General features: G+C 42.7%; 1 protein-coding gene across 3 annotated transcripts in view; it reads right to left on the bottom strand.

The window, feature by feature from the left end:
• LIFR (LIF receptor subunit alpha) overlaps window positions 1-14,509 on the bottom strand; it is a 74,413-nt gene extending 59,904 nt beyond the window's left edge. For 2 of the 3 annotated variants that reach the window (XM_065905778.1, XM_065905780.1), the window contains exon 1: window positions 14,227-14,509. The gene's annotated coding sequence lies outside the window, so the exon portion shown is untranslated. Of the gene's footprint in view, window positions 1-12,330; window positions 12,388-14,226 lie in introns of all 3 variants that reach the window. The other variant, XM_065905779.1, reaches the window with a different exon arrangement.
• Between the last annotated feature and the right edge of the window lie 11,590 nt (window positions 14,510-26,099).

Consider the following 26,099-nt stretch of genomic DNA (forward strand, 5'->3'; position numbering starts at 1 on the left):
ATAGTTTTTGACTGTAAACTTCTTTCTCATGCAAAGATTCTATAAATTGTCACCCTTGAGGAATCTGTGAAATATCTAATCTTTGTCACTGTCTTCAAGTACAATTAAGACTTTTAACATTTTAGACTTGAATCCATATGAAATTAACTGTGGTGAACAGTAAGGGCCAGGGACCCAGCTCTCCCCTCTCCCCATCAAGGTTACCACGTGCCCCAATGTTGGTTATTAAATAACAGAATCCTTCCTCCACTGATTTGAGATGCAATTAGGACTCCATTCCTTCTCAACTTCCTTCGTGGAAGTCCTTTAAGCCTTCATCACACATTCTTTCACTGAACAGCATACTCTCTTCTTGTGGCTTTAACCATCTCATAACTAATGTGCAAATGGTAAAGAACCCGCCTGCCAGTGCAGGAGACGTGAGCGATGTGGGTTCTATCCCTGGGTCAGAAAGATCCCCTGAAGGAGGGCATAACAACGCACTCCAGTATTCTTGCCTGGGAAATGCCATGGACAGAAGGAGGCTGGCGGGCTAGGATCCATAAGGTGGCAGAGATGGACACAAAGGAAGCAACCTGGCATGGCATGGCGTAACTAATGACTTTTAAATATGTATTTCCAGAATTGTTATCCTCCCAGTTACAGACTAAGCATCTACTGGGCAACTCCTCATCTGCAGAAACCCATGAAATGAGGTCTGTGAGAAATGACAAAATATTCTGATGCTACATACCCACTAAGATATTTCACAGATTCCTCAAAAACTCCACATGTGCAGAATTAAAGTCACTTCCCCTTCCAAACCTACCCCTTGCCAAGTCCTATTCCCATGCATGGCACCAGCCTCTCCTGGGTCACTCAACTTCTCCCACTCCTTCTACCTATTCATCAGTTCCACCTGCAAAACACGCCTTGACTCTTTGCCCTAGAACGTACCCCTACTTCCACCCGCACTGCTCTGGTAGACCCTCATCAGAATCTCTGTCACAGGTCACTCACATCACTACCTGATTAATCCCATTGCCTTGGGCATGGGATTCCCACACAGTGGGAATCTTCCACATCTTCCACAGTGACTCACCTAGCTCTGAAGACCATCTAAGTTTCATCATTCATCCAAACTCTAGACTGAATGCCGCGAGGCTTCACATCTACCACCCTTCTACTCCTGTCCCTGGGGCATTGCTGCCTCCTGGCTCTTTCCAAGACCCTCACGTCCAGATACTGATGGTCCCCTGTTGTTCCTGCTGCATCCTGTCGCATTTCTACTTTGGTCATTTATCACATCATACCAGGCATCTCAAAGGTTATTCTTGCCCTCCTTCCCACCCCCATTAAAAGTTCCCTAAGAGGAGAGATTTGGTTTAACAACACTCCTGAGTCTAAGAGAGCTTTATATGCAATACATGTTTATTTAGTGAAGTGAACAAATCCACCCAAATGGCATCTTGGGCAAGGACTTACGATATTTTGATGACACCCAATTATTTCTTTACATTCTGAAGAGAAAGCTGAATGCTATGCTTTTGAATGCACCTATCTGCTATAGATAAATTTATGAATTAAAAGAACAGTATTGGCTCACACTGCTAGAGGATTTTTTAAAAAAACAGATGAAGTGAAACTATCCTTAAAGCTCTTTCTAAACTCTAAAATGAAAAAAATGGATTATTATGTCATAGTTCTGAGCTGCTGAAATGGTGGGTTTAGCTGAGTCAACCTCAATATGTAATTCATAACTACTATTTTTCAGACACCATGCATTGTTTATGTATTATTTATAATAGGCAAGGCACTATTTTAAGTTCTTCAAATCCAAGAGTGGATTTAATGCCCATAACAACATTATGGAGGTCGTATCATGATTGTCCTTCTTTGTATAACAAGAAAAAAGAGGCACAGAGAGGTTTCTGACACTTGTTTGAGGTCACACAGCTAGTCAGGAGTGGAACCTGGATTTAGATCCAGGTCTGGCTACAAATCTCATCTCTGGGCCATTACACTAAATGTGGAGCAGAAGTCACTGAAGTGGGGCAGTGGGTCCAGGGCTCCAGTCCCCATTCCACTCACTAGGTAGCAGGCATGGGGCCTTGGACAAAGCCCCTCATATCTCTAAAATCACACAGCTATGACCCAGGACCCTATAGCTGTTCTCCTCATGGGATACCTTATCTCTCACGTCTGTGAACTGGGAGATCTAGAATGTGAGCAGGAATGCTGCTCCCCAACCCTGGCCAGCTGAGCACTGTTCCTGGTGGAAATACCCCTCACTCTACCAAGCCCTTCCAACCATCACAGCAGGTCAGGCAGTCAGTGTCAGGGGGCAACACGGCCAACAGCTACCATCTTACTATTCTCCTTACAGCTCAAAGTACATTTCCAATTGGTCAGCCATGACTCAGCAGGTGCTCAGACATACCACAAGGGCCAGGCTGATGAAGGGGGCGACGCTGGCCCCAGGAGTGCAGTGAGGGTGGGAGAGCTGTGCTGGGCAGCCCCCAGTTAGCACCTTACTTCCATATTACCAACAGGCAGGAGAGTCTGGTAGAGTCACAGATCTTCAAGATCTTCACAAAGAGGCAGAAATGCAGGGGTTTTTTTCCCCTTTAATGTGAAATCTTTATTTTTAAATGTTGGCAACTAATTCCTTCTTCAAAAATCAGTAGGTAAGCCAAACAAAACACATTTGCAGGCCAACTACAATTCTTAAGGCACCAGTTAGCAACCTGTTTCAGAATGCATCAGCATGAAAAAACAACTTGTCTTGCTGTTGAAATAACCCTAAAATATAAACTGCTTGAAGACATGTATTTCAGGGCACAGATATTGACCAAAATGTGCCAATATGTTTTCTTAACATTCTTTAGGATTGGAATTTGAAGATTCCCTTCTCCAAAAGAAGTCAAATACCTTTTCAATTGGTTGTATTCTTCAATTCCAGATCGTAATATCCTAGGCATCATTCTAAAATATGAATGCTTATCAAAAAAGCAAATGAAAACTGAAATAAAACCTTGAGCATCTGACCACAGTTATAAGGTCTTCTAAGTATGAGGAAGCATAGCACTTACCTAATGTTATACTTGAGTCTTCAACATAAGGTGGAACAGAGTATGACAAAACAGAACCTGAAATAATTGGCATTTGTCAAAACTATCCTGGAAAGGGCATTCAATCAGGACAGCAGATACTATCGACTAGAGACACGTAAGCTTGACGTTGATCCTGGATAAGATTATAAAATGTGTTAGGCAAGGAGCCCTAATTTAACGTAACCCAGTCCCACCTAATCCCTTACTTGACGAGGCCAGTGAGCTGGAAAAGCCAGTGTCAGCATCAGACAAAAAGGGTCTGACTCTGAAAAGACTCTTCCTGACATCTGAAAGGTGTTCATAAGCAAGACGGAGGGATATGGGTTGTATTAAAAGGGACAAGGGCTCTTTCCCCAAGTGATCAATCCTATCCAAGGGGTGCTAATTAATCTATGATGCCAAGCTAGATGAAGATTATGAAAAGATGTAGCAGAGTTCTGTTTTCCTTGACATTTTCATTAATGAAATGGAAGATGATACAGGAATCATATTCATCAAATTTGTGGACCAAAAAATGGGTAAATAACAAACATACTGGATGTAATAATGAAGATTCTTACAATTAATTTAACAAACTAATTCAATAAGATAAATTCAGAATTAATAATTTCAGGGTCTCAAATAAAATGATGGTGATGATAACAATAACACATAAAAAATTGTACAGTTTGGAGGAGGTGTGACTTAACAGCAACATGTGGGGGAAAAAAAGTACTGGTTGATGAAGTGGGCCAATAATGTAATAGAACTGCCAAAATAACAAGAAGAGGGACAACTCTACTGTCTACTTATTTTATCATAATGTCTGAAATCTTGTCCTCTTGCGGTATTAAAATTGAGAGATTCATTTCTGGTCTAAAAAATTACTAAGTAGATAACCTAACATTAAAGTAATACTAATGTAAAACATAAGCTATTACTGTTATCTTTATTACTGCCCAAATTATTATAAATTCTTACTTTAATATAAACACATCTTTTCTCTCCACTGGTGCAATCTACTCCCTATTTTTTCCCCAGCCTTACTGGAATATAATTTGACAAACAAAACTGTATGGTTGTGAAGTACACACGTGACGATTCGATATGTATGTGTGTATACTGTGAGATGATTCTCACAACCTAGCTCATGTCACCTCACAGAGGCCTTCTCTTCTGGGAGCAGTAAAAATGCTTAGGATTTACTCTCATAACACATTTCAGGCATATAATACTGTACAGCAGTACCACCTATCGATTCCCAGACTTTATTGATCTTATAACTGAAAATTTTTGCCTTCTGACCAACATCTTTAGCTTAAGTGGCTACCTCCTCACTTCCACTTCACCTACTCTGTTTTATAACCACTCACACTGAAGATCACTTGAGCTTTTAAACTTTTAAGCATAAGGCATCAGCAGATCTCTGTTGGAGAGCTTTATTATTTTGTTGTTGTTTTCATTTATTTATATTAGTTGGAGACTAACTACAGTATTGCAGTGGTTTCTGCCATACATTGATATGAATCAGCCATGGATTTACATGTGTTCCCCATCCTGAACCCCCCTCCCACCTCCCTCCTTTAAACACACTGAACGCCTTCACCGACCAGCAAACTCTGGGAGAGAGCGAAGGACAGGGAAACCTGGCGTGCTGCACTCCCTGGGGTCGCTAAGAGTCAGACACGACTTAGTCACTGAACAGGAGTTTAAGAAAAAAGTGTGAGGGATTGAGCATGGGAAGAGCAGAGTTATTACTGCTGCTCATGTCATTATTAGGAAATACTGCCTCAACGTTATTAGGAAAATAAAGACAAATTTCTAGGGCCAGGCCTGGCTGGGGCCCTGTGGGGCATTTTTTCTTTGGTCTACACTCCTGCCAGGTTGCTGGCTTCTTGGATTCCAGGTTGTTGGATTCCCAGGCGTCCCTGACACAACACGGAGTCACCCTCTGAACCATTGGTCTCACATGCCTGAAACTTCCCCTGGCTCTCCCTGGCCTATGGAGAAGGTGCCAGCTGTCGTCATGGCAGGAGGCTCTCTGCTGTTCCAAGCCATCTAACTTCAGGCCTTTGCCCACACTGGCCCTGTATTCAAGTTCCAACAAAAGCACCAGGCTCTGCTGTCCTCTGCATCACTGCACACCTTACCCTCTACCCAGAATGTCTTTCCCACCCCACTCTTCCTTATCCACTTGACCAGCACCAACTTGTCCTTCAAAACTCAGCTCACGCTGCTCCTGATCCAACCCTCCTCAGTGTTCTTCCTTATGGATTTCCCCAAACTGGGACAGATTTCAGTTGCCATGCATCCAGTGTGGTCTACCATGCAGCAGAATTAGGAAGAAAGTAAAAATATCAAATATTTCTTATGGCTTTTATCAAAAGCATAAAGATAAAAGGCAGATTACACCCACTCAGCAACATCTGTGACCTCTTCTGTCGCTGTAAGCATTTGAGTTTTTGATCCCAGCAATGCAGCCCATGGAATGCATGAGTAGAACAATCACAATTTTGACGATTTGTGAAAAGTTCCAAAACACAGTTGTCTGTAATTTTACTGAAGCTGGCATTTGAGAAAACAGTGAGTTGGCTAAACTCTACACCTAGTCAACAGAGCCAACAGTCTAATGTCTACAGGTCAACACAGCTTTGTTGCTCTCCATTTACTATTACATACTCAGTATATCTCAAGACAGGTAAAGAGTATTCGTGGCAAGGGAGCCCCCACCGGAATAAAAACAAGAAAGCCAATTGCTGGTTCCAGCAGAGGCCAGGGGAGCAGAGTGGGCCATGGGAAGCAGTGTTATAGATGGAAAAAATGTGAGATAAAGAAGGAATAAAATGTCGGCTTTGCTAGTGGCTCCAATCTGTGACATGACTTCTACATGCATTCTCCACAGGAATAACAAACAAATGATACATGATACCATCTTATCTTATTAGGCTATATGAGAAAAACAAAATGCAAGGTCAGTATTTGTCATAAAGGTCCTAAGACATTTTTCATGAACACTGAGGGTTTATTTTATACAAAAATATTTAAAGTTGCTACCAACTTTAAAAGAACTATCCAACTCAAAAAACAAATTACAAAATTAATGTATTTTGATATATTGTCAAATGGAAACCTCACTTTAAAATGCAAGTTTTATTGCCTCATGCTCAGTAAGACCATGTGCTGGAATTTTTCAAATGGTATATCCATGGATATCCATCCATCCTAAATTCATGAGTAGGAACCTATTTCAGTAATTTTACATAAAATAATCTCAAAAAGGCATGTCCTTCACAGAAGATACAAAGTAGCAATTTTAAGACTGTTAGCCCAGGATATTCTAACAGATGTGTAATAAGTGTCATCACTAAATCATGAGAGAATGTCAAGGTGAAATAACCTAGTCAGCACCTCATGTCCTTGGTGGAACAAGCAGGAGGCAATGTCTGTGTTCACTGAAAAGTAACGTCACAACACAGTTTCTTTCAAAATTGTAGGAGAGGAAATGAGGCCCGCTTGATTGTCAGCCGTGGTAACACAGGTTTGCTGAGTAGGTGTGCCTCCTGGCCTTGGACTGCCCTGGGCACTTTCCATGTCATTCAGCAGTGAGCACGTGTCTGCCCTGGGCACTGCTGCCTATTTGGTGCCTACCCACTGACTGGGGGAAAAAAGCCCTCAATAGTTGCTGAATGAATGAATCACATTTCATTTTAACAACTCTATGAGTAAAAAAGATTGTATCCTGACATTCAAGAACTTATCATACAGGACTGTTAAAGACGATAACAAAAGGGGGAAAAAAGCTTTTGATTCAAAATAAAATCTCTTGGCAATGGAAAGGACTGTAGTTTTAAAGTAAATAATAACTTATTTCCCAGTGACCAGAAGCAATGAAATATTTCATCAGAATGCCCTAAAATGCTTCTTACAAGAGTTGATATAAGTTATTCGGCTAAGAAATTTGTCTTTGTAGGACCATTGGCCTTAATCATAACAGAATTGTGAGGTCAAGGTAGTATTTACATACTAGCTATGGGCACCATGAGCTGGATATTATTATTCCCTTAACAGATAAGAAATCAGACACAGAACGTGCGCAAGTTCACACAACCAATAGATCAAAAAGGGAATCTGTTCTCATTCCCTTCACTACAAAATATGCTTTAAATGTTGGAAATCCAGGAAACCAAAAATGGTTGTTGTTTAGTTGTTAAGTCTTGTCTGACTCTTTGGCGACCCCTATGGACTGTAACCCGGTAGACTCTAAAAATAGTAGTCACCTGTACTTTCAACACAAAACACAGAGCATTTGGAGTATAGCCTTCCTGGCATTTTCCTACATAACAGGTAGAAAACTGAGGCTCTGACTCACTTGCGCTTGCTTGAGCTCTCTCTCTGCCTCTTTCTCCAAGAACAAAAAAAACCACTCCTAGATCAACTTACACATACTGTTTTGCAGTTTGCTTTTTCAGTTTACAAACTTGGAATATCTTTCTACATCAATAAATACTTCCCTACCTCAGTGTCAATGAAGAAAGGGTTTTCCATTACATATGTATGCCACAATTTATGTAATCAATATCCCTATTATTGAGCATTTCAGTTATTTCTAGTTTATAACTATCATAAGCAAAGCTGCAAAAATCATTTTTGCAAATTAGAGGTTGGGTTTTTTGGTGTACTTTTCATGGAGGTCACCAGAATTTGGAGATGAGGTTTTTCCTAATTTGGGAGAGAACTCTCCCGGCCAATTTTGAGACACCCCACTACGTGGGCTTCCCATCAAGGGACGAATCACTGTGCCAGGAGAAAGCGACTGACAGGAACATGGGGCCCACATGCCTATGTAGGCGAGAACCACTGCTATAGATTGGTCTCCATACACAGGCTTTATTTTTTTTTCCCCTTAGCTTAAATTCCTAGTGGTGGAAATGCCTGACTAAGGGACATGGCACATTTTTGAGGCTTTCTATGAGTAATGCAAAATTACCCTCCTGGAAAGTTGTAACAATTGAAAATACCCACCAGCAGCATTCGAAAGTGACAATCCCCCAAACCTAATAGTTAGCAAGATTTGTTTTTGAACAGTCAAATCCCTATAGGCTCTAAGTTTTAAAAACAGTGAAACTCTTGATAAAACGTATCAAGAAAAAGAGCAGACAATGTGGACAATAAATGCTGGATTTTATAGTACACATATTTTCAAATACAAAATATAAAACTTTGACAGCACATCGAAGCAGAATGAACAGAATGAATGTTAAAAAAAAATCTAGTGACACTCGGCTCTGAAAATTGCCAAGCCAGTAAGACTCCACATCTTTGTCTGCCCACCTGGTTAATATCAGGCTTCACAGTTGGGCTCTAATAGTTAACATGCTCTATTGTTTACAAGAAAACAAAGTCACAAAATTGTATATTCTCTCAAATTTTATAAGTACTATCTTATAGCTAAGGTGCAATCTTAAGTTCTCAAAATTCTTACATATTCACTTAGTCAATAAATATCTGAATGTCTACTGTGGGCTGGTCACTGTTCTATGGAGACACAGCAGTGAATCCCACGGATCCCCTGTTGTTCCAGAGTGGAGCCCAGAGCCCTGCAGTTAGGAATTAGCAAATCATAGTTACAATGCCAGTCTGGAACTACTGGATTCTTAGGCAAATGAGAACACCTCTGGGGCTTGGTTTCTTTAGCAGTAAACTTACAGTTGACCAGAAGATCTAAGGCCCTTTCTGGCTCTTAAATTCTATACCTTCTTTGGTTTTGTTTGAATGCTTAAGCTCCTACTGCTCTTAAGTACTTTGCATTTTAAGCTATATATAGGACTACATATAGGCCTTCCTTAGAAATCAGAACCAGGCTCTCAGCCCCTTCCTCCCAGATTTTACATCTAGAGTAAAACTCTGGTGATCCAGATAATTTCAAGGGATAATACAGGATCCGGTTCCACTCGGATGAAGATTTATGTTCCCAATTTAACTGTTTTTTTGAAAAGGATCCTAAAATGTTCTTGTTCCTTCGCTTTTGCACTGCACTATAAACACTACAGCCAACATGAAACGGGACCCAGTGGTGTGGCGGCTGGTCTCCAAGCCTGCGGCTGGGAGGCTGGCTCCCAGCTTTAAGGTGGCGTGCTGGCAGCTGCAGCGCTGGGGTTGTGGTAGTCGAGTCTCACCTCGCTCCAGCTTACCCGCACCCCCAATTCACAGGCACATTCTGTCTACAGAATGTCTACAACTCACTGCCTCACCAGCATTTCTAATAGGAGACATGGGGGCATGCCTTCTGCCCCCACTTGTTATGTTCCACCACATGTTCCCACCACCACCATTTCAACCGTCCTCTGATCCAGGGTCTCCTTGGAGAAGCCTGCTTCTGCAAGCTGTGAGAGGAAGGCAAGGGGCCTCAGTATCCCAAGTCACCCTTAGGGAAGAACCACACACTGTCCACAAGCACTAGCACCTTTCTGGGGTCTTCCAGGATACTACCACTTAACAATACAGGTGCAGATTCTCAGCTTTGGGTATGTGATTTCAAGTCTTCCTCTGTACCTGCCCTACAAACCAGAAGAATGTGAAGAGACAAGGTGTTCTCACATTTCTGCAAAAGTACGTGAAAAATTCACCTACTAAAAGGTTTTCTTCAACTTCCAACATAAAAGCATAAAACAGTAACTGATATACACAACCTCTGCCCACAGAAGCGAAAAGGAGCAGCCAGGACCAGTAAGAATATATGTGTTGTCAATTGTAGACAACAGAAAGTCAACCTGGAAGTCCCACATCTCTACAGTTCACAAAGGAAATGTAAAGGTAGCAGTACCGGTACTTTTGACTCAAGCGCCTCGGCCTGTACATGTTCCAGTGACCTATAAAACAGATGCTTATGGGCTTCTGTTAGTTTGCCTGGAGGGTTTTTGCGGCAAGGAGACTGATAAAAGACAAAAGGAACTTGATCTGAGATTTCAGAGTCCATCCTTTACATAGCATGTGCATAGAGCTCATGAGAGAATGCTGGAAGATAAAATCATCTTACATGGGAGCAACTTTTTGGTTTCAGGCATCAACCAATTAGATTAGGAAATAAAAATATCAAATCCCCTCATTCTGCAAGATCACAGCTCCTGATGTTGGACAGGACCCCAAAAGTCACAGTTAAGAAAAAGACAACAGATTCTAATTAAGCATCTACAACAATTGCTTGGCACAACACTCATTTCCCAAGATTTCAGTTAATCTAAAGGAACATATACTTAGAATGACAAACAGATTAGAAGTTGGGAAGAGGAAATACCACAGTTCCTGATACACCCTAAAATAGAACAGGCACACATTCTTCCTGTGAGAATAAAAGTACCTGCATAAAGTACATATATTTTATGGGCTCATTAGTCTGTAATCTGCCCCCAAAGAATTCAAACATTCACTATACTAAAAAAGGCCTCTCAAAGTTTTACACTTAAGCAAAGGGCTAATACACTGAAATCAAAGATGGAACTTCTGACTGAATTACTCAGAAATCACTATAATGTCCTGGAAAATCAGGCACATTTTTAAGGCTTCATAGTTTAATTTCAGGGTACAGAAACAAAATGCAACTCACTTAAAGCAACAATGTGAGAAGATGCTTTAACAGTGGGATGGATCTGGTAACGTCAAGAGCCACAGCCAAGATGGAGAAAACTCAGTTCAAAGACTCCCAAATCTAAGTATTTTGAGAAAAACCAGACAAGATTATTTTTTAAATTCTCTAATTATTAGGTAATTCTCTAAATATTCACAGCACATGAAGAAGCAATGAAGAAGCAGCAGATCCACACCTGCCCTCCTGCAGCTTCCAGGTGGAGGAACCCCACCATCCAAGGTCTCTCTCCCACATCACTGAACCTTCCTTGCCATTTGCAAATGCCCAGGACACCCATCCCAGCGCCTGCTCTCTCCCACCGGCCACACTGGCGGCCGTCTGCTCCCCTGGTGTGCGAGGCTCGGTCCCACCGCCTGGCCTTTGCACAAGCCATGCCCTCCGCGTATGTCATGCCCTCTGCCTCGGCCACCACTCCTCCAGATCTCCAAGAACACACTCAACTCTCGGTTTAAATTTCTTCACCTCAGAGAGGCTTCCAGAACTGCTCAGTCTAAAACAGGGGCCCCACCCTGCCCCTCTTTATCCCAGCAACCCTATTTTATCACTTCCCTAGCAAGTCTCACTCTCTGACCTTATTGTCTTTATTGCTTCTCAGCTTTTTATCCATCTCCCTCACTAAGAGGTGAACTCATTAGAATGGGGTCTCTGTCCTGTGCATTGCTACCTTCTCAGTCACTAGAAAGTTGCCTGGGATGTAACAGATGCTCAGTAAATACTTATTTAAGAAGAGCAAACACAGTCAATATTAGCAGTTTTGTACCACAATGACAGGTATTAAATAACAAAGGAAAAACAAAACATCTTAAACATGAAAAGGTTTCCCTGGCCATTTAAAAAAAGGATTATTATAGTTTCTTGCATTAGCTCTAAAAACACTTTCAAAAATAAACATAATGGAAATATAAAGCTCAACAATGAATAATACTCAAATTTTATAATGTATTTGGCTCAACTGCTAGCTAGCATTAGTCTTACTTCTACAATTTTTTGCTTTAAGAGGCACTCTAAGAGACTTCAATTTTTAATTTAGAAAGGCCAAATATTTTCTAAAAGCATACTCCTCCTTAAGAGTTACGAGTAACCTTCTCCCAAAGTGTACAGTTTATAAACATATAGGAACATTAAAATATGAGATACCAGTGATCATTTGCAGAAGGCTGGGGTGTTGGTGCCTAATGGCAAACAAGTTTTACAAAACACAACCTGCCTTTACCTCCAACCTAACCAAAGGTATGAGCCTCTTCTCTATGTCCAAAATATTTAAACTCCTAAGAATTTTTCTTACGGATTACTCTTAAAATTTTATATCTGTTCTTCTATTTCTTTTGTTGAGACAAAGAGCTAAGGTGTTAATCAAGGAATGCCACCTTAGTAACTGGCCCTGGTGTCTCACACTTCACCACAAAGACACCAGAGACCCTTATGGATTACTTTGAAATTATATAAAAGCAAAGAGTGTACACTGGAGACAAGGGGCATTTATTTCCTGGAACATGATGCAAAGAAATGTTACCACTGCTTTTGGGAATAATTGAAATTCACTTAAAAACCTCAGAAACTAATGTTTTACAACAGTTCTACAGCAAAATAGTAGAAACAATCTACTACACATACCTCAATAAAGAAGAGGTTAAATAAATGATGGCTCATCCTTAATGGAGTACTCCGCAGCTGTTGGAGAATGAGACAGCTCTTAGGTACCGATGTAGAGACTGCCAAGATTTAGTACTCTGCGGGGAGGGGAAGGGAGGGCGGGGAGCTGGTGCAGAACAGAGTACACAATGTGTCCTCAATTGTGGAAAGACAAATAAAAAGAACACATACAAAATGTTTATACTAGCATAGGCTTTATCTGGAAAGATATACACAGGGTCCTGGGGAGAACAGGGTGCAGTGGAGGGACGGGGGGGTGGGGAGAGGAGATACACTTTTCACTCCATAGCTTTTTATACATGCTGAATCTTCCAGAGGGCGCATAGGCAGCTGGTCCCACAAATAATGGTGATAAATTTTAATGCTATAATACTTCATATCATTGCCAACATATTATTGAACAATGACCATCAATAAGCGGAAGGTTTCAAAAATCACAGAAGTTCGTTCTCTTTGACAGCAAAGTTCCTGATCCTTATTTCCCAGAAAAGAATCCAACTCTCCAGTAATTAGAGGTGAGCTTGTGATCTCACCTATTACAAAGCAAATAAACCTCAATTCAATGCTTGGAAGGGAAATTTAAATCGAGCTTGTAACTACCTAATGAAGTCTCCAAATCAACAGTTTCCCCTTGGCTATAAAACAGAAAGTCAACCTATGAAACAAGTAAGAGGACAGTGTTTTTAAAAACATACTCTATACTTAGGTTTCCTTTCCCCTGCCAGGCTAAGACAAGGAAGCCTCTGATATTAGTGAAATGTGATTTCAGATCTGTGGCAAAATCAGCATTTAAGGGAAGGGACAAGCATCATTTGCACTAAGCAAACGCTTTCACTTTTCTAGGAAGGGGAATTTGCTTTAAATTTAATTTAGGAATCATTTTTGGACCTCTGACTAAATGATACTACTAAGTCACTTCACTTTACTCCAAAACACATTTTTTAAAATTAAATACAAATCTAAAACTGAAAACAAATCAGAAGGCAAACTTTAAACTGAAACCTTTCTGTCAGAAAATGTGCCTTAAATGAACACATTAAAAACTGCTGAGAAATTCATTTCCATACAAATGCTATTCAGTAGCAGCATATACGCTCTATCAATATTTGAGTGCAATAACACACCCATACAAAAAGGAGCACAGAGGTACCCAACCGCAAATAAAACACCTCGTATATTTTTGGAAGCCAAAGGTGGGGATGAGGAAGGTGGAGACTAGAATCACATTATTCAAGGCGTAAATTCACAACATGTGAAGTGCAGAATTTTCTGTCGGTCAGAACTTAGGATTCCAGCTGTCTTTTGAAACGATGCATTTAAAACTGGCATCTATTATGAAGCCTAAGTTTGACGGTCAACTCCTTAAACTCTGGATTCAATCAATATAGCACCTTCGGATACAAGCACATAAAATAAAGGTAAATCAAATACACCATGAATACAGAAGGGACAGCGAACTAGCTTTAATGCAGAGATGAGGCACGGGGGTCACTCGGTTGATTACATCACTTAAGAAAAATAAAATTAAAGCTCCTTCCCATCCCCCAGGTAGCCTGTGGCCTCAGAACTTCTGACCTACGTGCGGCAGAAGTTCGCGGCCGGGGAGTCGGCGTCCTCCGGGAGCCCGGGTGGCCCAAGGGCGCGGAGAGCGGCGAGACCTGGTGCGCCCCATCCCCCGCCCCGGTCACTCCTCTCGGGCGCTCCCGGACCTCGGGGCCAAAGCCGCCCGCAGCGCTGCCCCCGGCCCCGCGCCGGCCGCCCGGCGCCCGCGACGATGCGCCCAGGGGACCCGGCTCCGGGGTCTGCGGCTCCCACTCCCCACGCCTCGCGCCGCGCCCACCCGCTCCCAGTACTCACGGGCCGCTCGCGCGCCGCTATCTAGCCATCCTCGGCCGCCGCCCGGGGGCTGCCCGGAGCTCGCAGTCGCCCGTGGGCTGGAAGCGTAGAGGAGGGGGGCCGAACACCACCCGCCGCCTCCGCCGTCTCGCCTCCCCCAGTCCCAGCGCAGGGCTGCAGCAGGCGACCGCGGGCGAGGGGTGGCCCGCTGCCCTCCGCGAGCCCCGGGAGACGCCGCCGCCGCCACAGACGCGCGGAGGCAACAGTAACGGCCACCGCCACTGGCGAGACGCTCCAGCCCCGACTGCGGCGCGCGGGGGCGGTGCCTGCACGCCGCTCGGCGGGGGGCGCCGCTACCCGGGTCCCGGCCCCGCCCCCGGCCCCGCCCCGCGCACCCCCGCCGGAAGCCGCCCGCGCGCCCCCGCCGTCGCCCCTCGGCGGGGCCGCGCGCGTCCGGCGCTCGTCGCGGGGCCGCCCCCGGGAGGGGAGCCGGAGGGGAGCGGCCGCGCGCGGGGCTCCAGCGCCGAGGGTGGTGCTTCCGCGGAGAGTCCCGTCGCGAGGCCCATCTCGGAAGGTCACGGAAGAGTCGGGGAGAGGAGCGGCCTGGTCCGTGCAAATGGTCGGGAAGGCAGGCCTAGCGCGCGGCGGCCCTGCGAGGAGAGCGGCTCTCGAGACGCTGTCAAAGCGCATTGCAAACATTGCCTGGAGGAGAGGACGACCTGCGGCCGTGTTTTAGCTTCCTGTGTAAATACACTCGAAAACTAGCCTCTACGCGGGGGCGCGGATGGTTGGGGGCGGGGGGGGCGGGAGGACAAGGGGAGCGATTGCTTAGACTTTATGAATAACTTAAAATGCTCTCAGGGCTGGGGCGCTGCAGCTCCGGGCACTTTCCTCCTGCCCACGCAGGGCTCGCTCGGCCGGAGAGGGCCTGCGGGGGCATTCGGAGTCATCTAGTCTTGCCTGCAAGGCGTGGTGGGCTTATTTGTGCGGAGAAAAAACGGATCTCTTAATGGGGTGAGATTTTTCCTCCTTGCATTGTTCCCATTTCCGCAGTTTCACTTGGCCTCGGTTTTCGTCCAGAGTAATGCACCAAATGTAATTAGCTGGAGAGTGTTTGATGGCGCAGAATCATGGTTTGAAGATGTTTACCCTCTATGCCGGACGCGTTTGATGATGTTCTCTTCAGCACAATTAATTTTGCAAAGTTCAGAAATGTGCCAGATGGAGCCCCTGGCACGCAGAGTCACAGAGCTCTGCAGACACACCTTCAATAGGAAGCCAACTTGTTTGTTTCATTTGTTATTTATTTGATGCACCAGCACACGGGCCAACGTGTTTTTATGAGACCTTTGGATGAAATTCCAAAGCAATTTCTAAATTGGCAAAACGAACCTTGTTTTCTGAGGCAATATTTCCCTGTTGATAATGTAACTAAAAATGGGCAAAAAAACCCCATCAGGTACACTGAAAAGTAGTTTCCCTAAATGAAAGTGTGTGTTTCACAGTAAGACATGGACCCCACTTGTGTTCTAACGGCCAGCTTCATCCATATGCGTATTTTAAACGCCAAAACTAATGCTTCCTATTATCTCTGAGACCTTGTTTACAAAACAGATTTCCAGTATGTGTACCTGAACCCCTGTTTAAGATGCTGTTTTTTGTGTTACCTTGGTTCTTGAGTCCTTGGTGGTTTGGGACATTTATCTCATTTTAAAAGATTTTAATGGATGAAGGGGTTCAACAAAGAGTCACAGGTGCCTAGAGTCTAAGAAAATTGTGATGTAACCCCTACATGAGGTGGAGAAATTCCTTTTGTGGGGAAAAATCATAGTTAGTTTTTAAGCATATTACATAGAATGCTTACTTCTGTGACTTAGACATAGAAACTCTTGGGGGAATAATAATGCCTAGCAACGATTGGATACAGTCTGTGCCTGGCACCATCCATCAGCTCTTTTAACCTGCACAACTTACTTGTAAAACAGGTACTGTTATCACACCTAGGGGTGCAGTTGATGCAGATTTTATGAGAAATTTATGCAATTTGGGTGGTCCTTCCAAAGGAAAAGGAAAAACAGAACAATGCAGCACACCCAGGCTGCTCCAGCACCGCCCAACCGAGGGAAAGTGACCAAGGGGAAACTGAAAGAGAAAGAGATCTCAGTCTCAGCTGATGGTGGTTAAAATATCTTACTTTTGCCAATTGTACAAAAACACAACCATGTGAATGTATTGCCTTGTCTTCTGCCAGGGACTTGGATGTGGGGCTGGAACAATGCCTTAAAGCTTATGCTTTAATTAAATTCAGAAAGCTTGCCTCTAGTGCACACCCCCATATCACAAGTCAGGGAACTCAGGAACTTGACACAGTTTTCAAGGAGCACTCCAGGACCCACACCATACCGAGGTCTGGTTTGAAGATCCATGTTACACACACGTTTCATGAGAAAAAGTAGATTTTATATTTCCAGAAGAAAGCAAGGGCTTTAAAAATATGTTAGCAATTTTCTGATTACAACCAGAAACTCAGTTTTTGCAACACTTGATATGGTCCTGCTGAGTCGATAGTAGGAAATTTTCCTTAATGATTGTATAAAAGGTGGATTAACCACTTTGGATTCTTAAAGGAATTTCAACTTAATTTCAAGTGCCACGGATTGACACTGTTATTTCCCTTGTCATAGACAAGTCTGTTTTGTAAATACTATTTTATATAATAATTAAGTTTGTAAACAAAAGACAGATATTGCAAATAAATATCAAAACATAAGTTTGTGTTTGATGCTTATATTGTATAACATGAAGAGTCTGATAGTAGTTCTTATTCAGTGTTTGTGTTGAACAAATAAAGAAGGAAATGGAAATGACTACATAATTAGAAGCAAGAAGGTAAGTTGTATAATAAGCTAAAATTGAATGGGAATAAAGAAGCAAAATGTTGAACATAAAGTACTTGTTGGGTAGCTCAAATTGATTTCCTTGTTAGTTATTTTACGCCCAAGATTTGTGTTCTTCTTTCTAGCTATTCTCCCTGCTTTTCTATTTTGTTCATTTCTTTCTTTATTTTTTTCGTAAATAAGATTTCCTTTGAAATTTTTAAACATAAAGATAATCTTTAAGTGAAACAAAAATCATCACCACACCAGTAATGAAAAATTTGGAAATGAAAGGCTTTGTTCTTTGAAGGGATCCATCACTCACAAAAGCAGCAAATGTGAGATGATGGGGTTTTGTTATTAAATTACTCATATCTTGGCTCCCATGCGGGCTTCTTGGGGTGTGTGGTCTAACACGTGTGCTGTTATCAATCAGTGGGACAAGATATGGCTTTCTTCCTGGAAGAAATTTTGGAACCAAATAAAACTACAAATTAAACATAGTTACTAGCCAGACAATAGGTGAAATGAGTGATGCCATTCTTCATTTTAAGCCTGACTGATAAATGTAGACTTAAATTGGTTTATTTTAGAAAGTAGTTTGGGGCAAGGTACAAAACTTTAGATATATGACAAGATACATGAGAAAAATCAGCTAATTTTCTGTCCATGTTATGTTCTGAGTAACCAAAGTAGTTTGAAATGTGGTGTGAGGGGCATGAAAAATGCAATAAACACCATGAAAGATATTATCTTCCTGGGATTCTGTTTAAAATATTCTCTTTCAAATAGAAAGATTTTGGGGGTGTTATGTAAACTGTTTTGGTTTATATCCTCAGCATGGCCCCAACAAGATTGTATTTTGTCTTTTGCTTATTTTTACCAAAGCCTTCTTCCAAGGAGACTTCAGGTGGTTTACAATGAAAAACAATTTTTTTTTTTCTAAAAAGAAAAAAAAACTTCTGGCTAAGACAAATAATAGCATTTGAGCACAAAACTTAGCTCCAGGCTTCCTCACAGCCAAATGAAGTAGGGCGAAATGAAGATTTTTGTAACTCTTATTGTTAAGTGCAAGGAATGGCAAAGTGGAGTTTATTTTGAAGAAAGTCTTTCCTGGCTCACACTGGGAGAGAAATTTGTCATAAGGGTCCTTATATGATGGATATTCCAGAGTCTTAAGATAACAGGACACTACTATCCACATCAATGGTTTCAGCCATCCTTTGATGGCAGGCAGAGCCAACATTTTTTTTTCTCCTTGGTGGAAACGTTTGATATTGCTATTGTCGTAAATGGAGAGACTCATACAGGGTTATTTTCTTTCTTTTAATACTACCCCATTGTAAAGTAATTAGCCTCCAACTAATAATAAATGGGGGAAAAAAATACTGCCCTGTGAAGGCAAACCAAGGACATAATATCAAATCTTGGTTTCCCCAGTTTCTTTATGAAAAGAGCTTATTTAAAATACCTATCAGAAGGTGGCAGAGAAGACAAATCAATTAATTTCTATAAAGCCTCTTATTGCACTGTGTTGAACATGCTACAGTTTTCCTCAGACAAGGTGTGTGTGTATCATTTTTCCTCCTCTCTAACAATGTCTATTATGGTAAATCACCTCAGATCCCTTTTGGAAGACTGGAGTATACATGCCTGACACAAAGTAAGCAATAAATATTAACTACAAATTGTATCCTTATTACCACTTCTACTATCACTTCTAAATCAATCAAAGCAAGTAGATGAGTCTGTTTTGGACTACCTGTGGTAGTTAGGTGGTTATAAATCCTGTTATCCTCAGTGGGTAAAGCTTAGAAATTGCTTTGAGGAGCACTGAGTAAGGAGGGTCCTTTCCCCCAACAGACTGACACTTAGTTAATTTCCTGGTGGAGCCAGGCTTCCCAGTGGCTCAGTGGTAAAGATTCTGCCTGCAGTGCAGGAGCCACAGGTTCAATCCCTACCCAGGGATGATCCCCCGGAGGCGGGCATGGCACCCCACTCCAGTATTATTGCCTGGAGAATCCCATGGACAGAGAAGCCTGGTGGGCCCCAGTCCATGGGGTCGCAAAGAGTCGGACACCACTGAAGCGACTGAGCACAAGATCTGTCACCTCAAGAATCCTATTAACATTAATCTTACAAAAAAAATTAATCTTACACTTCTGAGAGGTTAAACATCTTAAGCTGTTGAGGTTACCTATGAACCAGAGCCTAGGGCGGGGGTACCAGGGATGTAGAAGGAGCCACTGAAGACCAGCAGCAAACCCTCACCTGGAATGAACCCTGCCCCACTGCTCTGCTCTGCTGCAATCTCCTTCCCTCCAGCCGGATGCCAATAAATTACTGTCTTGAGGGAAACTTCACTTCAAAGCCTTGCCTTCCTCTCCCTCATTTTCTTGTTTTTCTTCCTGCCTCTTCCGTCTTCTCATTTCTGCTTCTATCTCCACTCACACCACACATCTTATCTTTTGATCCTCCGTGCCTTCAACTTGTAGCTCTTCTTTTTGACTTACCAAGCTCTCTCTTCTGTTCTTGCTTGTCTCTTTTCTTTCCCTATATTCTTTATCTGTTGTGTAGAGTCATTGAAGGGCAAAGCAAGACATTCAAATTGACGCAATGCTATTCCGTATAGTCCATCATAGACCCAGAATCCTGTGCGGTTACTCTCAGTTGAGCTAATGGATCCTGCAAAAGAGCTCTTTACTCCAATCTTGGTGGTGATATTAAGCCCATTATTTAATTTGTTCCTACAGTTACTGCACTCAGTGTGTTGCCAGAGGCATCTTGCACAGATGGAGAAAGAAGCCAAAAGATTAAGGAATTGAGCTGAGGTCAAGCCAGAGGTAGTGGAGTGGTTCGAAATTGGACCCAAATTCCTTAAATCCTTGAATATATTATTCTAACTAATGCACTTAATCCACAGCCTTCGATGTTCTGTACAAGACCAAAAAAAATCTAAAACCGAAAGAGTTTTTGTTTCCATTTTCTGACTGTGGAGAATTTTTAATGGTTACATATTCGCTAGCAGAGCTAACTCAAGGTCTCTAACGCATCAGGTAGCTGAAAAATAATGAGTCAGTTATATAATTAATTTTAATAACTGCAGTGTCCCTAGGGTTTCCTCTGGGCACCTCACCTGGTACACTGCCTGGGTCTCACATCGGAAAACAAAAGTGGCCATCACTATGGAAGCTCCAGCCAATAGGGACGTTGCTGTTGATGATTTCCGTGCTGGAACTTAAGGTAACTGAGGACAACACACTCAAAGGAGAAGTCCACAGCTCTCAGATTCTCTTCTGTGACATGCCCAAGAAATCTGAGGTTTTTGACTCTTTTGTCTCATTACAGAATCTTAACATTTAAAGAGCTGACAGAAACCTTAACACTACCAAAATTAAGATATCATCCAAATCAAACTCAAGTGCATTTAGAATTTTGTTCTACCCACCTCAATAGGTCTAACATGGACTACATAAATTAATCTAGTCTCACTAGATGTTTTTTTCTTAACTCTAGGAAAGAGAAACAGGTATAATGTGACCCTCAGGTTGGGAGATGAGTATTAATTGATCATTAGCATAAAAAGTCTCAGCACAGGGCACTTTCTTTGTGTTATATGTATTAATCCCACTGACAGATGACGAAACCAAAGCTCAATAGCAAAAGAAGGAAAATAACAAAGGTCTGAATTCCAGGCTAATTCAAAAGCTTCATTATTCTAAGTTAAAAGACATTAACTAAAAGTAGGGTTCAGAACAGTTACTTGCTAGATACCAGCCATGAACATTTATTGAAAACTTACAGGGTTCCAGGTTATACCAAGTTGCTCCATGCTCCCTGCAACCTAGTGAGTTTCAAGGAGGGCTGTCATTTACATTTACAAACGGGGCTGCATGGATGTTGGCAGCAGTTTATTTCAAACCACTGCAGGGTGCCTCCAACACCCACACTCCTGATTACTGGGCTCTGTGTTCCGCTATCAGTGCCAGCCTGGCTGCTCACCCCTGCACTGCTTCCGGTTTGACCCAGTGCTTTGCAAAGCCCTTCTCAATCCGAAGCCACACTCGGAATGTTCTCCCATCTCTCCTGAGTCTAGTTTGCTCCTCTCCTTTGCCTCTGTCGACACGAACCTCTTTCTCTCATATACCCCTGTTTCAGATTTTCTTACTCACTGAGAGAGATGAATTGCTATTTTTTTCTGGGTATTGTTTGCACTCTCCCATCTCATGCAGGACTGTCTACAGGGCCCGGCCCATCCCACAATCCCCAAGTTTCTCCTCTCTGCATTGAGACCTCATGATCAGATTTTCACACTAGCATCTACCTCTGTGGGGTTACTGCTTCCTCAAAGTGAAAGTATCTCTATACTCAGAACCCTAACAGCCAGGAGCACCCCAGATACTTCCAATGGATTTAGAGAGAGTGTTGCTTTTGCCTATGCCTTCCAACGGTATTTTTACTTCACATATAGTAGTTTTGTTAGGAGTTTCTTAGAATTACCATATAATTAAATTTCTTGACTCCTGAATTTTCAATACATGTTTCCATCTTTAGAAAATAAGAAATTTCAGTTAAAAAATAAAGAAGATCAGTAATTCACAGATACGGTTTTAAGCATAATAGACATCCATGAAGAGAGGATGAGATGCTTGGATGGCATCACTGACTTGATGGACATCAGTTTGAGCAGGCTCTGGGAGTTGGTGGTGGACAGGGAAACCTGGCATGCTGCAGTCCATGGGGTAGCAAAATTCGGACACAGCTGAACAATTGAACTGAACTGATTGTCATTTTTAGATTTTTAAACTCAATATTCAACACTTACTCATTGAAGCTTACTACATACAAATGTGAAGGTTACAACAGTGAGTGAAACAAAGCCCTTATCCTCATGAAATTTGCATTGTAAGACTCTTTGAAAACACAGAATGTAATTAACTTCCTATAAGTTAAGTATTAACCAATAGAAATTATGTTGCTGGTAGCTCAGCTGGTTAAGAATCCACCTGCATTGCAGGAGCTAAGTTCAATTCCTGGGTTGGGAAGATCTGCTGGAGAAGGGATAGGCTACCCACTCCAGTATTCTTGGGCTTTCCTGGTGGTTCAGCTGGTAAAGAATCTACCCACAATGTGGGAGATCCTGGGTTGGTCCCTGGGTTGGGATGATCTGCTAGAGGAGCCTGGAGGGCTATAGTCCAAGGGGTTGCAAAGAGTCAGACATGACTGAGCAATGAAGCACTGCAGTTTTCTATTGCTCTGTTTGAGCTTTCCAGGTGATGCTAGTGACAAAGAACCCGCCTACCAATGCAGGAGATGTAAGACATGTGGGTTCTATCCCTGGGTCGGGAAGATCCCCTAGAGGAAGTTATGGCAGCCCACTCCAGTATTCTTGCCTGGGAAATCCCATGGACAGAGGAGCCTGGTGGGCTACATTCCAAGGGTTGAAAAGAGTGACACAACTGAAAACCTGAGCCCAGAGTACATTACGTAACTAGACTGAGTTTCACATCTAAATGCTTAAAGCCTTAACATTTCTCAAAGGCCCAAGGTTAATTACAGCTCATAAAAATACTAGAAATTAATATATACTGTCTAGCCTAAAATATATAGGGAATTTGTTATTCATTTTATTTTAAACCTTTTTTTTATTAGCTAAAAGTCCAAATAGGCATACATCTCAATTGGCTTAAAGTCAACACTTTCTTCACTTTAGACATTTTCTAGTTTCTCTTCAAGAGCCAGTGAACCAGAAAATAACTGTGGGCTTTTCCCCCCAGTCACTAACACACAAGAGGTCTACATATTTTTCTTCTTAGTTCTCTTATGTTCTGTCTCTAAAGTCTGGTTCACTAGTTTCCAAAGATGTTAGAAAGTTAATTAGAGCTTCATGAAAATAAGGGACTCCTGAATCAAAGAAGTTTGGGTGACAAGGAGGTATATAATGTGATATGATGCGATGTGAGAATACAATATAATGTAATATACAGTGTAGAGGACACTGCCCAACATTCGTTCTCCCATCTTGCAGTAACAGTACCCTGATTTCTGGTTAGGGAGCCACTCCCCCTCCATTCTTACTCTTTCAGTTCTGGCGGGTCCGTTCTCCATTCTTTGGCTTTACAAGTGATCATAAGACAAGTGAGGTGTTCCTGGGTATTTAACAACTCATTCTCCAAAGGAAAAGAGCCGTGATTTACAGCACTTGCCAGTTTCCATGACGTAAATACTCCCACCATGGCCAATGTCAGGCTACCAAGTGAAATCATTGAATGTGGAGTTGGAAAGAGAGGCACGCAGTTGAGTTGTGGAAGCCTCTAGCACACCTTATCAGATACACCCAGACTCAGAATCAGAACCCTTAGCCCTCGGGGCACATGACTCGAGCCAGACCAACTCCTTAGGCCCAATTCCTTGAAACTTTTTGGTGGGAGAAAATTGTTGTGGAAGGCGTACTGTCTTTAGCTAGGTTTACTGACTGAAGGACCTGGAACTGATTCTGGGGTGGGTCTCTTGCATTGCAAACAGATGCTTTACCGTCTGAGCCACCAGGAAAGCCAATCTGCTTGCCATGTGGTCCATTTCGAAGGAGGCTAGCTGAGAGTGCAGTCAATGTAGAGAAGAGAAGGGCAGAGGGGTGAAGAGAGACCACGTTCTGGTATCACTCTTTGAGTCCCTGGATCTGTACCAGTCTGGACTTTGCAGTCACATGAGTCAACAAATCCCTTTTCCTGGCCTTCCTTTCTTTCTCTGTCTTGTCTCTATCTCTCTCTTCGCTTCTTTTTTCTTTTAATACATCTGTTTGCATTGGGCTTCCCATGTGGCTCAGCTGGTAAAGAATCTGCCTGCAATGTGGGAGACCTGGGTTCGATACCTGGGTTGGGAAGATCCCCTGGAGAAGGGAAAAGCTACCCACTCCAGTATCCTGGCCTGGAGAATTCCATGGACTGTATAGTCCATAGGGTCTCAAAGAGTCGGACAGGACTAAGCGGCTTTCACTTTCACTTTTCTGAATTGGGTGAATTCTGAATTCTGAATTCTCTCTCTTATTTTCAAAGAGAGACTCATTAGTCTCTCCTGAGATTAACATTTCCCAGAGCAACCTGGGAACTGCTCTTCAGGTTCATCCCCGCTCCACCCCCCATTCACTTTACAGCGTACTGGACACTCAGGAAATTCCTCGGCTCTGTCTTTACCTAGAAACTTAAATTGGTAACTGTCTTCCAAACTTCTGATGTAACTGTTCTAAAGACAGTTCAGACTCAACATATTCAAAATGAAACTCGTGTTTTCTACTGAAAGTACACTCCTTGTATGTCCCTGATTTTCATTAACTTCTGCACAAATTGTGTTCCTGACTAGGGATACAACAGAGAAGAACACAGTGTTCTTGTCCTTACAGAGCACTCATGCTAGAGAGAGAAAAGCACAGCAACAAACAGGTTAAATAATACAAAGTCGATGTCAACTTGAAATAACTGCTTTGGGGAAAAAAAAGAATGTGTTTCAGGGATAGAAAATGACAGAGGTTGATATTCTAAATAGGGTAATTGGGCTGCCTCCAACAGAAGGAGTTTTTGAGGAAAGAGGTATAAATGAGGAATAAATGAGAGGTGTAACCTTGGGAATATCTGGGGACAGTGGGATATGGTTGCCATGTTCCAGAAATGAACAGAGGCCAGTGTGGTGGAGCATGGAGCAATTGGAGATGCATCAGGGGGTCAGATTAGGTAGAACATTGTAGGAAGGATAAGGAGTTTTCATTTTCTTCTGTGTATGATCCCTCTGGTGTATGTGTGAAGAGGGGATCATGTCTATGACGATCAGGAAAAGAAATAAGGAGGTCATTAAGAGGTCTTTTACAGTTACCCAAGGAAGGCATCAGGCTTCCCAGGTGGCCCTAGTGGTAAGGAATTCCATGGACAGAAGAGCCTGGCGGGCTACAGTCCATAGGGTCACAAAGAGTCTATACGACTGAAGTGACTTAGTACACAGAGGGGACAGCATGCTAGCTCAGACCGTCAAGCTTCTAGCTACCTTGTTTGGGCATCTTCCTTGACTTGCCTTCTCTTTCACTTGCTACATGCCCAACTGTGGGTTTTATTCCTACAGAGCACCAGCAGTCATTGGAAGCAGGTGGAGTTTCCCAGAATGCAGACTTTAAGGTATGAAGGAGGAGATGAATTAGGGAGAGCTCTTAGGATAATGGCCTTTCAAAGAGAAAAGGAAGGGGGTGGGACTGGGCAGAGAAAGAATTTCAACAGCAGAGTAGGGAGTTCTGAAGCGGGGATGATCCTTCAGAGCTGTTCCCAGCTGGAGTGAGAGATGAGGGCCTTTATACCCCCGCAACAGTTAGTCATTGGATGCCAGTCATTCCAGGAGGAAGGCATGACCCTAAGTAAAGGGGCTTCACAGCTGAGGGCAGATGCTCTCTGATGGCATCATTCCCAGTGACTAGGGGAGTAAGACTCTTGTATACCATATCACAATATCCACCAACCCATCCCTTTTTACATTTGTTGCTAAAACTTCCCTGAATTAATTCCTCATTCCTCCTGCTTGGGATAGAGCCCACCATGCTATCTCCAGAATTATACTCCAAGGAAAAGTCACATTGGGCTTCCCCGGTGGCTCAGCAGTAAAGAATCCACCGGCTATGCAGGAGACTTGTGGGAGATGCTGGCAATTAAACAAGAACAAAATCCACCTAGGTGACTCAGTGGTAAAGAATCTGCCTGCCAATGCAGGAGATGTGTGTTCAATTCCTGGGTCAGAAAGATCCCCTGGAGGAGGAAATGGCAACCCTGCTCGGGTATTCTTGCTTGGGAAATCCCATGGACAGAGGAGCCTGGGGGCAGGGTCACAGAAGAGTTGGGCAGGACTTAATGACTAAACACAACAACAACAACAACAAAATCCTCACGGGATTGTTGCTTGAACCTGCAATGCTCTCCTCCCACTTTATCTGCTAAAATCCATCCCTCAGGGTTCACTCAAATTCACCAGAATTTCTAATCTAGT

The sequence above is a fragment of the Muntiacus reevesi genome, chromosome 14, assembly GCF_963930625.1.
Source record: "Muntiacus reevesi chromosome 14, mMunRee1.1, whole genome shotgun sequence".
Classification (NCBI taxonomy): Eukaryota; Metazoa; Chordata; class Mammalia; order Artiodactyla; family Cervidae; genus Muntiacus; species Muntiacus reevesi.